The 12,785-nt window shown below is 37.9% G+C and overlaps 1 protein-coding gene across 1 annotated transcript in view; it reads left to right on the top strand.

Moving 5' to 3' along the window:
- Nucleotides 1-12,785, top strand: part of LOC306878178 (A disintegrin and metalloproteinase with thrombospondin motifs 17-like) — a gene marked incomplete at both ends in the record, with an annotated part of 159,810 nt that overhangs the window by 34,971 nt on the left and 112,054 nt on the right.

Here is a 12,785-nt window from a genome sequence, read left to right on the forward strand (position 1 = left end):
CCGGGTGTCACAATTCATTGTCGATTAACTTAAAAGTTAGTGAAGGTGCTATAGGCGGAAACGCGCTGATAGAAGTGCTCTCTCTCGCGCGCGCTCCACTTCTTCAGTTCTCATACAGCGCGCGATCAGTTCTCAGCGCTCAAATACACACACAGCAGTCCAAATGTCTCTCATGTAGAGCATCTCACGGAAATACAGTCCGTTATGATTTAAGTGAGCTTAAACTGGTGGGTGAAAACTGAATGTATGTCAGTAGGCTATTACATGCATACCTTCCGTCTTAAATGGACAGCATTCCTAATTATCTGTCATAAATGTTAACCAACAAAAGATTTTAAATAAATGTATACTTAAGTAAACCTACTGTATCTGAAAAATGAGTTTAATTTATATCTCTACCAAAAAATGAAAATTTATTCCAGTTTTTCCAAATTCAATCCTTGATTCAAATTTCTCATAACTAAGCTTAATTGATTTGGTCTAAAGAGAGAAGAATTAATGACTATTTTTGTTTGAATACTACATATAAAATAGCTACCAAAATAAATGTTGGTAACTGCAGTTTGACTAAAAGTAATGGCTAAAAGTTGACAAAAATGCAATGACTTTTAGTCGGCTAAAACTAGACTAAAACTATGAAAGACTCAAATGACTAAAATGTGACTAAGACTATTAAGCATTTTCGTCTCAAGATAAAGACTAAGACTAAATCAAAAATGCCTGCCTAAATTAACACTGGTTAGGGTGCTTTAAGAACTTTGTTTGAGCCAATTATGAAGTTCTGACAGAATTAATGTAATCACTCCACACCATTTAGGTCTAATCCTGTGACAACAGATTTCGAAATTATGATTATTTACATTGCAGAAGGAAATATTGTCAAACTGGGCAGATACCGAAACTAAAGAGCTTCTCTCCAGATGTTTAACAATACTATTTTAGTATTACTATTATAGTATTTATTAATATTTAGAATTAGCGTTTCTTATCCTTTAATAATTTTTTTTAGGTGTCATTAATTTTGCAATGTGCTATATATACAGTATATTATTTATATGTATATGTGTGCATATGTATGTATATGTATGTATATATATATATTAGTTTTATATCAGTTCTATATCTCGTAAACCTTGAATGCATTGCAAGTCACTTTGGATAAAAGCATCAGCAAACTGCATGAACGTAAATGTAGTAAATGAGAAGCTTTGATAATTTTCAGCAAGAGTTGAGTAATGTAGTAAAGTCTGATGTCGCTGCTTTTACTGAATTACTCCCCAACACTGAGTACCACAATCCCTGCTTGTTATTTGTTAACAATTCAGTGTTTAAAAGCAGAAGTATCTGGTGTTCTGGCTCTCCTCCTCACCTGTTTAAGCTCAAAAATGGTTTTGGTAAATTGTTTAAGCTCAAAAATGGTTTTGGTAAAGTCAAATTACAGGCTCCGAGGCTCCCCAGAGTTCAACCCTGCCAAAGAAAATTACAAGAGGAAGCACAGCAGACATCTTTAACTCTTTGTTGTTATCAGATTTGGGAGGAATCATTGGACGTGGTTGCTCTAGACTCAGGAATGCTTTTCAGTCCACAATGTCAACTGCTAATTGAGGGATTCAGAGGTGCCTTCAACATGAGCTGATGTTGACCCTGTGTGACGGGTCGTTTAATTGTTTTAGCAAACAACTTGCCTAGTTTGCGTGTTAGTACTTGGTGCAACTCTTATCGTGCTGAGAGAGCAAAAATACAAAGTTTCTTAGATCATCTTGGATGTCAGATGGGTTTCCTTTGGTGGCGGGGAGATGTGCTTTCTGCTTGTAATGTGGGGATGAATCTGTTTGAATTCAGGCCAGTCGGGAAGGGGGGTGTTGTTGTCAAGTGTTGTTTGGTGTTTGCAGTAGTCTCTTTCTGTTTCTCGCCATCTCTCTCTGCCCTCTTCTGTCTGTCTGCACTTCTCCACAGACACCCCGAGCCCTGATATATGTGTCGTATAACTTCACATTGATTTGTTCCCAGATGCTGACGTGAAGCTGTCAGCACCTTGCTCAGTCGTCAGATGGGTGCGTGGGAAAACGGCTTCTTCTGAAGCATCTGTTTGCCATTTCACACCCAGCCCTAGCCTTTAGACGTTCCCTGTTTGTTCCATAGGGCTCTTGACATAATTCTCAGCATGCTCACATTAACCCTGCTGTGGTGGCCAAACTCTATCAGTGCTGATCTGCCTAACAAAATCCAGAAAAATCTGCAAATATCTGGAAAAAAAAATGCTTTGTGTGTACAGTGGGGAAAAAAAGTATTTGATCCCCTGCTGATTTTGTACGTTTGCCCACTGACAAAGAAATTGATCAGTCTATAATTTTAATGGTAGGTTTATTTGAACAGTGAGAGACAGAATAACAACAACAACAAAAAAACGCATAAAAATCCATAAAAACGCATTTCAAAAAAGTTATAAATTGATTTGCATTTTAATGAGTCGACTAAGTATTTGACCCCTTCGCAAAACATGACTTAGTACTTGGTGGCAAAACCCTTGTTGGAAATCACAGAGGTCAGACATTTATTGTCGTTGGTCACCAGGTTTGCACACATCTCAGGAGGGATTTTGTCCCACTTCTCTTTGCAGATCCTCTCCAAGTCATTAAGGTTTCGAGGCTGACGTTTGGCAACTCGAACCTTCAGCTCCCTCCACAGACTTTATATGGGATTAAGTTCTGGAGACTGGCTAGGCCACTTCAGACCCTCCAGTGCTTCTTGAGCCCACTCCTTTGTTGCCTTGGCCGTGTGTTTTGAGTCATTGTCATGCTGGAATACCCATCCACGACCCATTTTCAATGCCCTGGTTGGTTTCAATGCCCTGACCCTGACAGTACATGGCCCCGTCCATCGTCTTTTGATGTGGTGCAGTTGTCCTGTCCCCTTAGCAGAAAAACACCCCCAAAGCATAATGTTTCCACTTCCATGGTTGACGGTGGGGATGGTGTTCTTGGGGTCATAGGCAGCATTCCTCCTCCTCCAAACACGGCGAGTTGAGTTGATGCCAAAGAGCTGGATTTTGGTTTCATGTGACCACAACACTTTCACCCAGTTCTCCTCTGAATCATTGGCAAACTTCAGACGGGCCTGTACATGTTCTTTCTTGAGCAGGGGACCTTGCGGGCGCTGCAGGATTTCAGTCCTTCGCGGCGTAGTGTTACCAATTGTTTTCTTGATGACTATGGTCCCAGCTGCCTTGAGATCATTGACAAGACCCTCCCGTGTAGTTCTGGGCTGATTCCTCACCGTTCTCATGATCACTGAAACTCCACGAGGTGAGATCTTACATGGAGCCCCAGTCCGAGATTGACAGTTATTTTGTTTCTCTTCCATTTGCTAATAATCACACCAACTGTCGTCACCTTCTCACCAAGCTGCTTGGCAATGGTCTTGTAGCCCATTCCAGCCTTGTATAGGTCTACAATCTTGTCCCTGACATCCTTGGACAGCTCTTTGGTCTTAGCCAGGGTGGAGAGTTTGGAATCTGACTGATTGATTGCTTCTTTTGTACAGCTAAGGAGCATTCTCTTAAAGTGAGTGCTCCTAATCTCAGTTTGTTACCTGTATAAAAAACACCTGACAGCCAGAAATCTTGCTGATTGATAGGAGATAAAATACTTATTTCACTCATTAAAATGCAAAAAAAAATTATAACTTTTTTGAAATGCATTTGTTTCTGGATTTTTCTTTGGTTATTCTGTCTCTCACTGTTCAAATAAACCTACCATTAAAATTATAGACTGATCATTTCTTTGTCAGTGGGCAAACGTACAAAATCAGCAGGGGATCAAATAATTTTCCCCCCACTGTATATATGGATAAAATAATAAATTTATGCATAATTTTTTTATTTTATTTTTTTAAGGGAAATATTTATATTTTAGATATTATTTCATATTTTGTGATACACCCAAGATGCAATTTGTGGAAAAAAAAGGTATATATACATGTGTGTATATCTCAAAAGTAAAATTACATTTTGCAATTTTGAAAATGCCACAAAATTGTATTAAAAATCTTTTAAATGTCTTGTTTAATATTTTTTGGTTCTACAAAAACATTTCCTCATGCAAAATTTATTTGTTTTGTGGTAAAATATAACTCAGACATCCCTGACAGGCATCGTGGGATTCACCCTAGCGTGTGTTTGAGTGTCAGTCCTGAACGCTAGTTAGTGGTTTTATGCATCAGAAGTCACAGAAATGCTCTATTGCCGTCACTGTCTGAAGTTTTGGTGTCATATTGAGTTCATGCCACTCTTGTCTGGTTGTTGTAACTTCTCTTGAGCATTGTGGCTGGTTCACTCCTCATGTAAACAAGTTGAGCAGGAAATGAGTTGGATTTGATTAATTTACTGTTGTTTTGAAGTGTTACTCCTTTAACTGATGGACGAATGCCACACGGGAAAGGAGCGCACAGTTACAGCAAAAGCGCTGTAGTTTTCCCACAATGCACTGTTTAACCATCAGAGGTCAGGTTCAGGCAACAGGCATCCAAACAAACACAACAAAACATTTTCAGCAGGGCCCTTTTGTTTCACAGATATATTGAAGCTTCTCAAGGTATTAAATATCAGCTTTTCATTCCTTGTTTACTAAAGATTATTTGCTGTTTTGCCTTTTAATGTTGGCTTTTGTGGCCTTGAATCTGGTTAGTTTATTTATGATAAATAATACACAAGTCAATGACTGTGCAATGAACATTTCAGTTATGCTTCCCCAGATAGCATGTAACCATTGAAACAATGTTGAGTCAGTGTTGATGTGTCAACGCTGATTACATTGAAATAACGTTAGAAAGTGATGTTGCTTTAACATCACTTGCACCTTCAGTTAATATTGAAATAATGTTCAGATTTCAACCACAAATCAATGGTGTTAATATTGCTTCAACATTACAAAGTGATGTTGTTTCAACGTCACTTTTGCACCCACATTCGAAACATTATTAATATTGAAGACAAAAACATGCTCATAACATTGAATCAATATTCAACCAACTATATTAATAAAAAAATTAAAAACACTGTTTCAATCACATTCTTCTTTATTTTCCAGTCTTTGTCCTTTTAATTCATTCATTCATTCAACTCAAAGCACTCAATTCCATGTCAAAAAAACAAAAAACATCATACAGACTCAAAAGTAAACCAATAAACAAATAAACCAATGAACAAAAAAACAAATTAATTTGTATCTGGAGGCACCGACGGAACAGTTGTACTTGCTTGAAGTGCAGTTCCGCCCACACGGTACGGTGCATATCGGAGCCATTTCTGGACTGCCTGACTATATTCATACTGGGAAACCTTTCCCACACCCATCTGCAAAGTCATAGCATCTAACAAAAGAAAAACAACAGGATATGAAATGTATGCAATTGAGTACATTAATGGAGGAACTGGAACAGGGAAATATTGTATGAAGTAAGGTCAATTTCTGGGAACACAAAAGGCAGAACGACAATTAAAATCATTGATAGTAATAACTCACCAAATATACACATTCAAGAACGTTTCCTTGAATGCCCTCTTTTGCCTTGACTGCTTTTTAACCATCTTCCCAGCCCAATTTAGTGATGATGCCAGCTCATTGGTCAGTGCACAAGAAAGCATGCGACGGACCCTAACTTCCAATGAGGTTCCTCCAATTATGCTGAAGTGTTTTACCTGCCATACAAAAGGTGAACACAAAGCAGAGAGAACATGTAAAATGTAAAAAAAAAAAAAATATATATTGGGTTAACAACAAAATGGTCTACATAGAACCACAAACCATTATTGTCCTTGCTTCACTGGATGCTAATATCTCCTCTGCACTCTCAAGCTCATCACTATTGTGCAGAGGGACTGAGACAGGCAACGGTTGCAGAAGTTTCTTTGAGGGTAAGGACTGTCTGAAGAATTCCTGACATTCCTCACGCAGTTCCTTGACTTCTTTTACAAGTTCAGTTACAGTTCCGATCAACTTTTGTAAAACATCTTGTGGAGAATAAAAAACATTACAGGTCAAAACATATTTAACATGTATACTGTATAATGAAAGTAGGAAAACTTCTCTGCACTTGCCTTTCATTAACTGTCTTGCAGAATCCCTTGCATCTGCAACAAGAAAGACTATTGCTAGTGAACAGACTCGCACATTAGCAAACAAATTATATTTTAGGATAAATTAATGATAATAAAAGTATTGTATATTGGTGTAAACTGCCTGAAATTAGGATGCTGGACATTAAAATCAAAGCAAATATTGGTCTCATTGCAAAACTGCCAAAGCACTTCTGGAATTGATACCCTCATGATCCTTGGAAGATGGTTCCTGGCAGGGGTACATGGCAGGCAGGGCTGATGAGTCACTTGACTCAATCAAGTATGGAGAACTGCTGCACATCTGGTCAGAGGACTCGGAGGGATGGTTAGGCAGAATTTGAATAGAGGGCTGGACAAAGGTCTGGACTCTGGAAGCTGATTGAACAGGAGCCTGCATTTTATTGGAGACTGCAGTGAAACAGATTTGACATGTTAGCAAAATTACATTTTGGGATGTCCACGTAAATGGAACAATTGCATATATTGTGCCACTCAGTCTTAGTTACATAACATCACTGTTATACCTGGAAATAGAAGTCTAGGAGCTGGGCAGAGCTTTCTTTTTTTAACTTCCTCTTCTGTATCAGATGTTGTGTTGTAAATGGGATTGTGTCTAATAGAGAAATAAAACTTCAGATACATCTAGGAATTTCATGTTATGATTATTCTTTCCCCTTGCCATTCATTAATTGTGCTACCTGGATTTTCTTTTAAACTTCTCAGTTTCTACTTCAGACTGAATGTCACTTGTGTCGCAGTTCTCCTGTAGATATCTTTTCAAACCCTTCTCAGCTTCTTCATATGTGGCTGCAAGTTATATGTTGTGAGTGTAATAAAGTACACAATAATTCAAATTCCAACTCATATTAATTTATACACTTACCCCGAATTGCGAGGTGTCTAACAGGTTCATAGGACAACCATTCCTCAGTAGGCAGCTCATATTTTTTCACTGCAGCCCGTATCTTGGCTGTGTCTTTGGGTGGATATGGTGGCCAAAGAAGCTTATTTCCAATCAGCCAGCTGTGTGGCACAATTTCTGTGCCACCATTTTGAAATTGAACGATGCACCACTGCTTCATTTTTTTAAAACAAAATAACTCCCCTACAATACAAGATTAGTAATGTAAACTTTTCCTTGGAGGTGGAAAAGCAGGAACTAATTATGTTAAGTACAAGCTTTTCTTACAACAGCAAAATCATGTTTTAATCTACAAACAATTAATTATGTCATATGGATGAGTGGCATGGCAATGAAAACATTCTTGTCAGGACAGAGGAAATATTTCAGCTTAATATCTTGGAGCCTGGCCATATCAAGATTGTCATGCAACTCCCAAACTTTATAACAACCTATGCTGGTTGACTCAAATGGGTAGGAGAAGAATGACTCGTGATTGTGAAACTTTTGAAACAGGACAAAAATCCCTACTCCATCTACCTTAATGATATTTCTTAAAATAGCAATGTGGCCAACTATTTGTACACAATTATCTCCTTGCTATGGAGCACTGGACCGTCAAAATGTGTCTGACTTAAGTTGCACTCGTGAGGCTTTGGGGAATCTGGACTTGGCATCTCAGATAACCTTTTCACAACTTGCTGTAAGGGTAAGTGAGGCTTGCGCAAAAGACGTTTTATTTGTCCTAAATAATTCTCAAAAGGAAATGCTGACACATTATCCAAAGGTCCAAAGAGACGATACTCTTCAGCCAGATGAATGAGCTGGTGTATATTGTAGACTATTTCATGTTTACCATACAGTTGTCCAAAGTGGCATACAAATGAGACAAGCAATTCATGAGCACAATCAATCATCGCCTCTGGGGTTCCAGAGGATAAAAGCAAATGCATTGCAACAGAAAACAGCATAAAATTCTCATACATCGGCATTTGAATGCTATTCTGAAGCACAACAGGGCCTGTGTACAACATAAAAGAGCGCAGCTCAGTAGCTTTCCAGCCGTCAATTTCTGATAACCCTCTTGGTTTTCGACTAAACTCAACCGGCGTGTAGGAACTCAGCAGCTTTAACTTTTCAGAAATGTCAGCTACAGTTTGAGTGGACAACCTAGTAGTATGTGCTTTACCTCTGATCCATAAGTTCAAAAGTTTCCTAGTGACGCCTAGACAACACAAGTGCATATAATCTAATGGAAACATGGTAACCATTTTTACCAAGCCAGCTAAAGGAGAAAGTTTTTGGTTCAAGTGGTGGTCTTCATCAATCATATCATTAAAATCAGAATCCGTCCTCAACTTTGCATCAGTTTCTGGGTATGTCATTTTATTTTGCCACTTACCCACTTGAACACATTTGTCACAGCCTGAGTAGCCATTGTGAGATTTTATATTTTTAACAAAGGCTCTGGCAGGGGCATCACACACAAAAGAGCTTACTTCTACCAATATGTTTTGACCATTGTAAACAATACCACCCATAAGAACATCAGCTAAATCATCAATAAATGGCTTTAAGAACTCAAATATGCACTTGGGCTTTTTCATACCACAGTAAAGGCCAACGAGGAAGGGATGTTTAGTATAGTCACAGTTGACAATGGCAAGAATTGGCCAGAACTGAAGTGTACAGCTTTTGAAAAGTGGAAGGCCATCTAAATTGAACTGTACTTTAACTATTTTCAATTGTTCAGGCAGAATTAAGCTTTTCAAACACGACAATATCCCCTTTGCCAAGCCAAAATGATAATACTCCCCACCTTCCATCTTTGTGGTAGATACATGGGTTTGGGTCTTAAGAATTGTCCTGGCATCTGTGGGCAATTCTGGATGAAACATTCTCAAAATACTTAAAAGTGCACTGAGTGCAGCAAGTGAGACTGAGAAGGTTGAGGCCCAATATCGCAAACTCCTTAAAAGAAACTCACTCGTTGGAGCTTCTGACTCAGTATCAGAGTCAACGTCTGATAAGTTGACTATGTCATTATTAACATTGTGTATATTGGTTGGATGCCACAGAACCTCATCAGACACCCCACCAGGGAACTCATCTGTGACTGAGTCATTACAATCTGAACCAGCTGAGTCTATAACAACTTTAGGGTTTTCAACATAATCTTTTACTGCTTCAACATTATTTTCTTCTGACACAAAATTCTGTGCACTGGTTTCATTGAATTGTTGTAGTATTTCTGACTCTGTGGACTTAATCATTGATTTCAATTTACGCCTCTTTGACCACCGTGAAGTCATTATTGCTGCAAGTGGTGCAACCGTTCAATTTGATAAAATCTGGCTCACTATGTCAGACTGTGCCTCTTTTCTTTTGGATTCTCTAAAAAAGTAAAATAAGTTCTCATACATACATAAAGTCACATAAAAATATATTGAAAATATAACATTTACTTTTAACTATTTATGAATACAGACAGTTAGAACATGATTTTAGTATCACCGATTTAAAATAATCTAAAATCTATTACTGTTTCAATATATTTTACATTTAGTGCTATGAACATTTGCAAATGGAAGAGCTATAATACACAAGACTTCAGTATGTTGATATAATTTACAAACTATGGCACCTAATTTACCAATGACCTACTTATTGTAGCAAGTGAAATGTTTGTTCTGAATTTAGCTTGTGGGAACAGCTTAATTATAAAGCTGTTTCATTAAAGCTGCAGATTTACCTAATGCTAAACAATTAATCTCTTTGAATATTACATGAAAACATCTTTGATTTTGAGTTGTACCTTTTAGAACTGTTACGTTTTATACTCTTTCAGGAATGTGAATGTTTACCTAATAAATCTGCTAGCAGGAGATGGGATACAATCCAATCTTGTGACAAGCAGTTATGCTGTGGACTACAACTCAATGTATGATCAATGTCAGCATAATTAAGGGTGTGCTTCTTATTTCTTTAATTATCCATCCTCATCAGCCTTAACCCCTCCTACTGAATGCCTTGAAGTAATTGCAGAGTAACAGAAACATAGGCTATGTCAAGTTTAATATTCATGCTCATGGGATCCTAGAGATCAGCTAAATATTGTAGAATTTTATCAATCAAGGCTATAGATAATTTTTCATCACCCACTTCCATTTTGGCTGTTGCCTTTCATCAAAATATCAATGATGATTCAACATGTTTTGGATGAAAACACCACATTGTATCAATGTCCCCATGCTATCTGTGCAATTTATTTCAACACTTTTTACTTTGAAAATTAATGTATGTTAGTAGATTTAGTAACAATAAATAAAATGCAAGTAAAAAGCATGCTAAAAACAGAAATTAATTATATGCACCATTGTTTGAAACTCAGAGAGGTCATGCATGTCAAGACTTCCATATAGGACGCACCTTGTGTTTTCTCTCAATAAGGAAGCATCAATTAACTACTGAGAAGCCCACATGCAAAACCAAAATGGGCGTATACCAATTAGTGCCAATTTTCAAACTACAATTGGTGTTTTTCAACCATTTTTCAAAAGACTTGCTAAAATCATGAGGGCCCACCCCTAAACCAAACCCCCAGTGTATTAGAGCAAATGAGGAAACACCATTGAAAGTGCCCATCATGAACTGAAACGCCCCACTGATTGGGAAACACCCAGTAGTGTTTTGCACAGATACATGCCTGCAAGATCTTGTGCTCATAAACTAAGACTCACTGTTAGTTCAATGTCACTGTCTTCACCCATGTGTGCTGTTCCCTTTCATCAAAATTTCAATGCTGATCCAACACACTTTAAACATTGAAATTTTGATGTCAACCAAAATGATGGTTTGGATCAAAACTCAACATTGAACCAATGTTACCATGCTGTCTGGGTCATTTATCTGCCAACCTTGTCTCAAGTCCCAAAATTCATCTGCCAACCTTGAGATCAAGTGTCTTAGGAGAAATAAGACACAAATGAGTCATTAATCAACTTGCAGGAAGAGTATAGAGTTATAAAGTGAATATAAATAGCATAGATTCATTTGTGGAAGAAATTGAGAAATGTTTGTTCCTAGTAAGATCTCTGACTTTTGACTGCAAAATTTGTTGTCTGAGCATCGTTCAAGACATTTTTGAGGTCTCTGAAACTCTTGATGAAACAAATGTGAGATTAACAGGAGAAAAATCTGAAAGGGAGTCTCCATTTGACATCTTTTTAATCTCATTGCTGTGTTGGAGAAACAATATACAGGTACATCTCAAAATTAGAATATCGTGAAAAAGTTCATTTTTTCTTGTAACGGATTTCAAAAAGTGAAACTTTCATATATTTTAGATTCATTACATGTAAAGTAAAAACATTTCAAAAGTTTTTTTTGTTTTAATTTTGATGATTAGAGCTTACAGCTGATGAAAGTCAAAAATCAGTATCTCAAAATATTAGAATATTTACATTTGAGTTTCAATTAATAACCATCCCTACAGTATACATTCTGGGTATCTCTTGTTTCTTTGAAACCACAATAATGGGGAAGACTGCTGACTTGGCAATGATCCAGAAGATGAACATTGACGCCCTCCACAAAGAGGGTAAGTCACAGAGGGTCATTACTGAAAGGTGTGGCTGTTTATAGAGTGCTGTATCAAAGTATATTAAATGCAAAGTTGACTGGAAGGAAAAATTTGGGTAGGAAAAGGTTCACAAGCAACAGGGATGACCGCAAGCTTGAGAATACTGTCAAGCAAAGCTGATTCAAACACTTGGGAGAGCTTCACAAGGAGTGGACTGAAGCTGGAGTCAGTGCATCAAGAGTCACCACGCTCAGACGTCTTCAGGAAAAGAGCTATCAAGCCACTTCTGAACCAGAGACAACGTCAGAAGCGTCTTACCTGGGCTGTGGAGAAAAAGAACTAGACTGTTGCTCAGTGGTCCAAAGTCCTCTTTTCAGATAAAATTTAAATTTTGCATTTCATTTGGAAATCAAGGTCCAAGAGTCTGGAGGAAGAGTGGAGAGGCACAGAATCCATGTTGCTTGAAGTCCAGTGTGACATTTCCACAGTCAGTGATGATTTGGGCTGCCATGTCATCTGCTGGTGTTGGTCCACTGTGTTTTCTGAAGTCCACAGTCAACACAGCCATCTACCAGGAAATTGTAGAGCACTTCATGCTTCCTCCTGCTGACAAGCTTTATGGAGATGCTGATTTCATTTTCCAGCAGGACTTGGCACCTGCCCACACTGCCAAAAGTACCAAAAGCTGGTTCAATGACCATGGTGTTACTGTGCTTGATTGGCCAGCAAACTCGCTTGACCTGAACCCCATAGAGAATCTATGGGGTATTGTCAAGAGGAAGATGAGAGACACCAGACCCAACAATGCAGATGACCTGAAGGCCGCTATCAAAGCAACCTGGGCTTCCATTACACCTGAGCAGTGCCACAGGCTGATTGACTCCATGCCACGCCGCATTGATGCAGTAATTCATGCAAAAGGAGGCCCAACCTAGTATTGAGTGCAAAAAAATGAACACTTTTCAGAAGCCTGACATTTCTGTTTAAAATATCCTTTTGCTTATTGATCTTATGTAATATTAAAATTTTCTGAGACACTGAATTTTGGGTTTTCATTCTGTAAGCCATAATCATCAAAATTTCAAGAAATAAAGGCTTGAAATATTTCACTGTAATGAATCTATATAATATAATATGGGTTTCAGTTTCTGAAATGAGTGACAAAATATTGACCTTTTTCACGA

Source organism: Barbus barbus (genome assembly GCF_936440315.1).
Source record: "Barbus barbus genome assembly, chromosome: 1".
In the NCBI taxonomy this organism is placed as follows: Eukaryota; Metazoa; Chordata; class Actinopteri; order Cypriniformes; family Cyprinidae; genus Barbus; species Barbus barbus.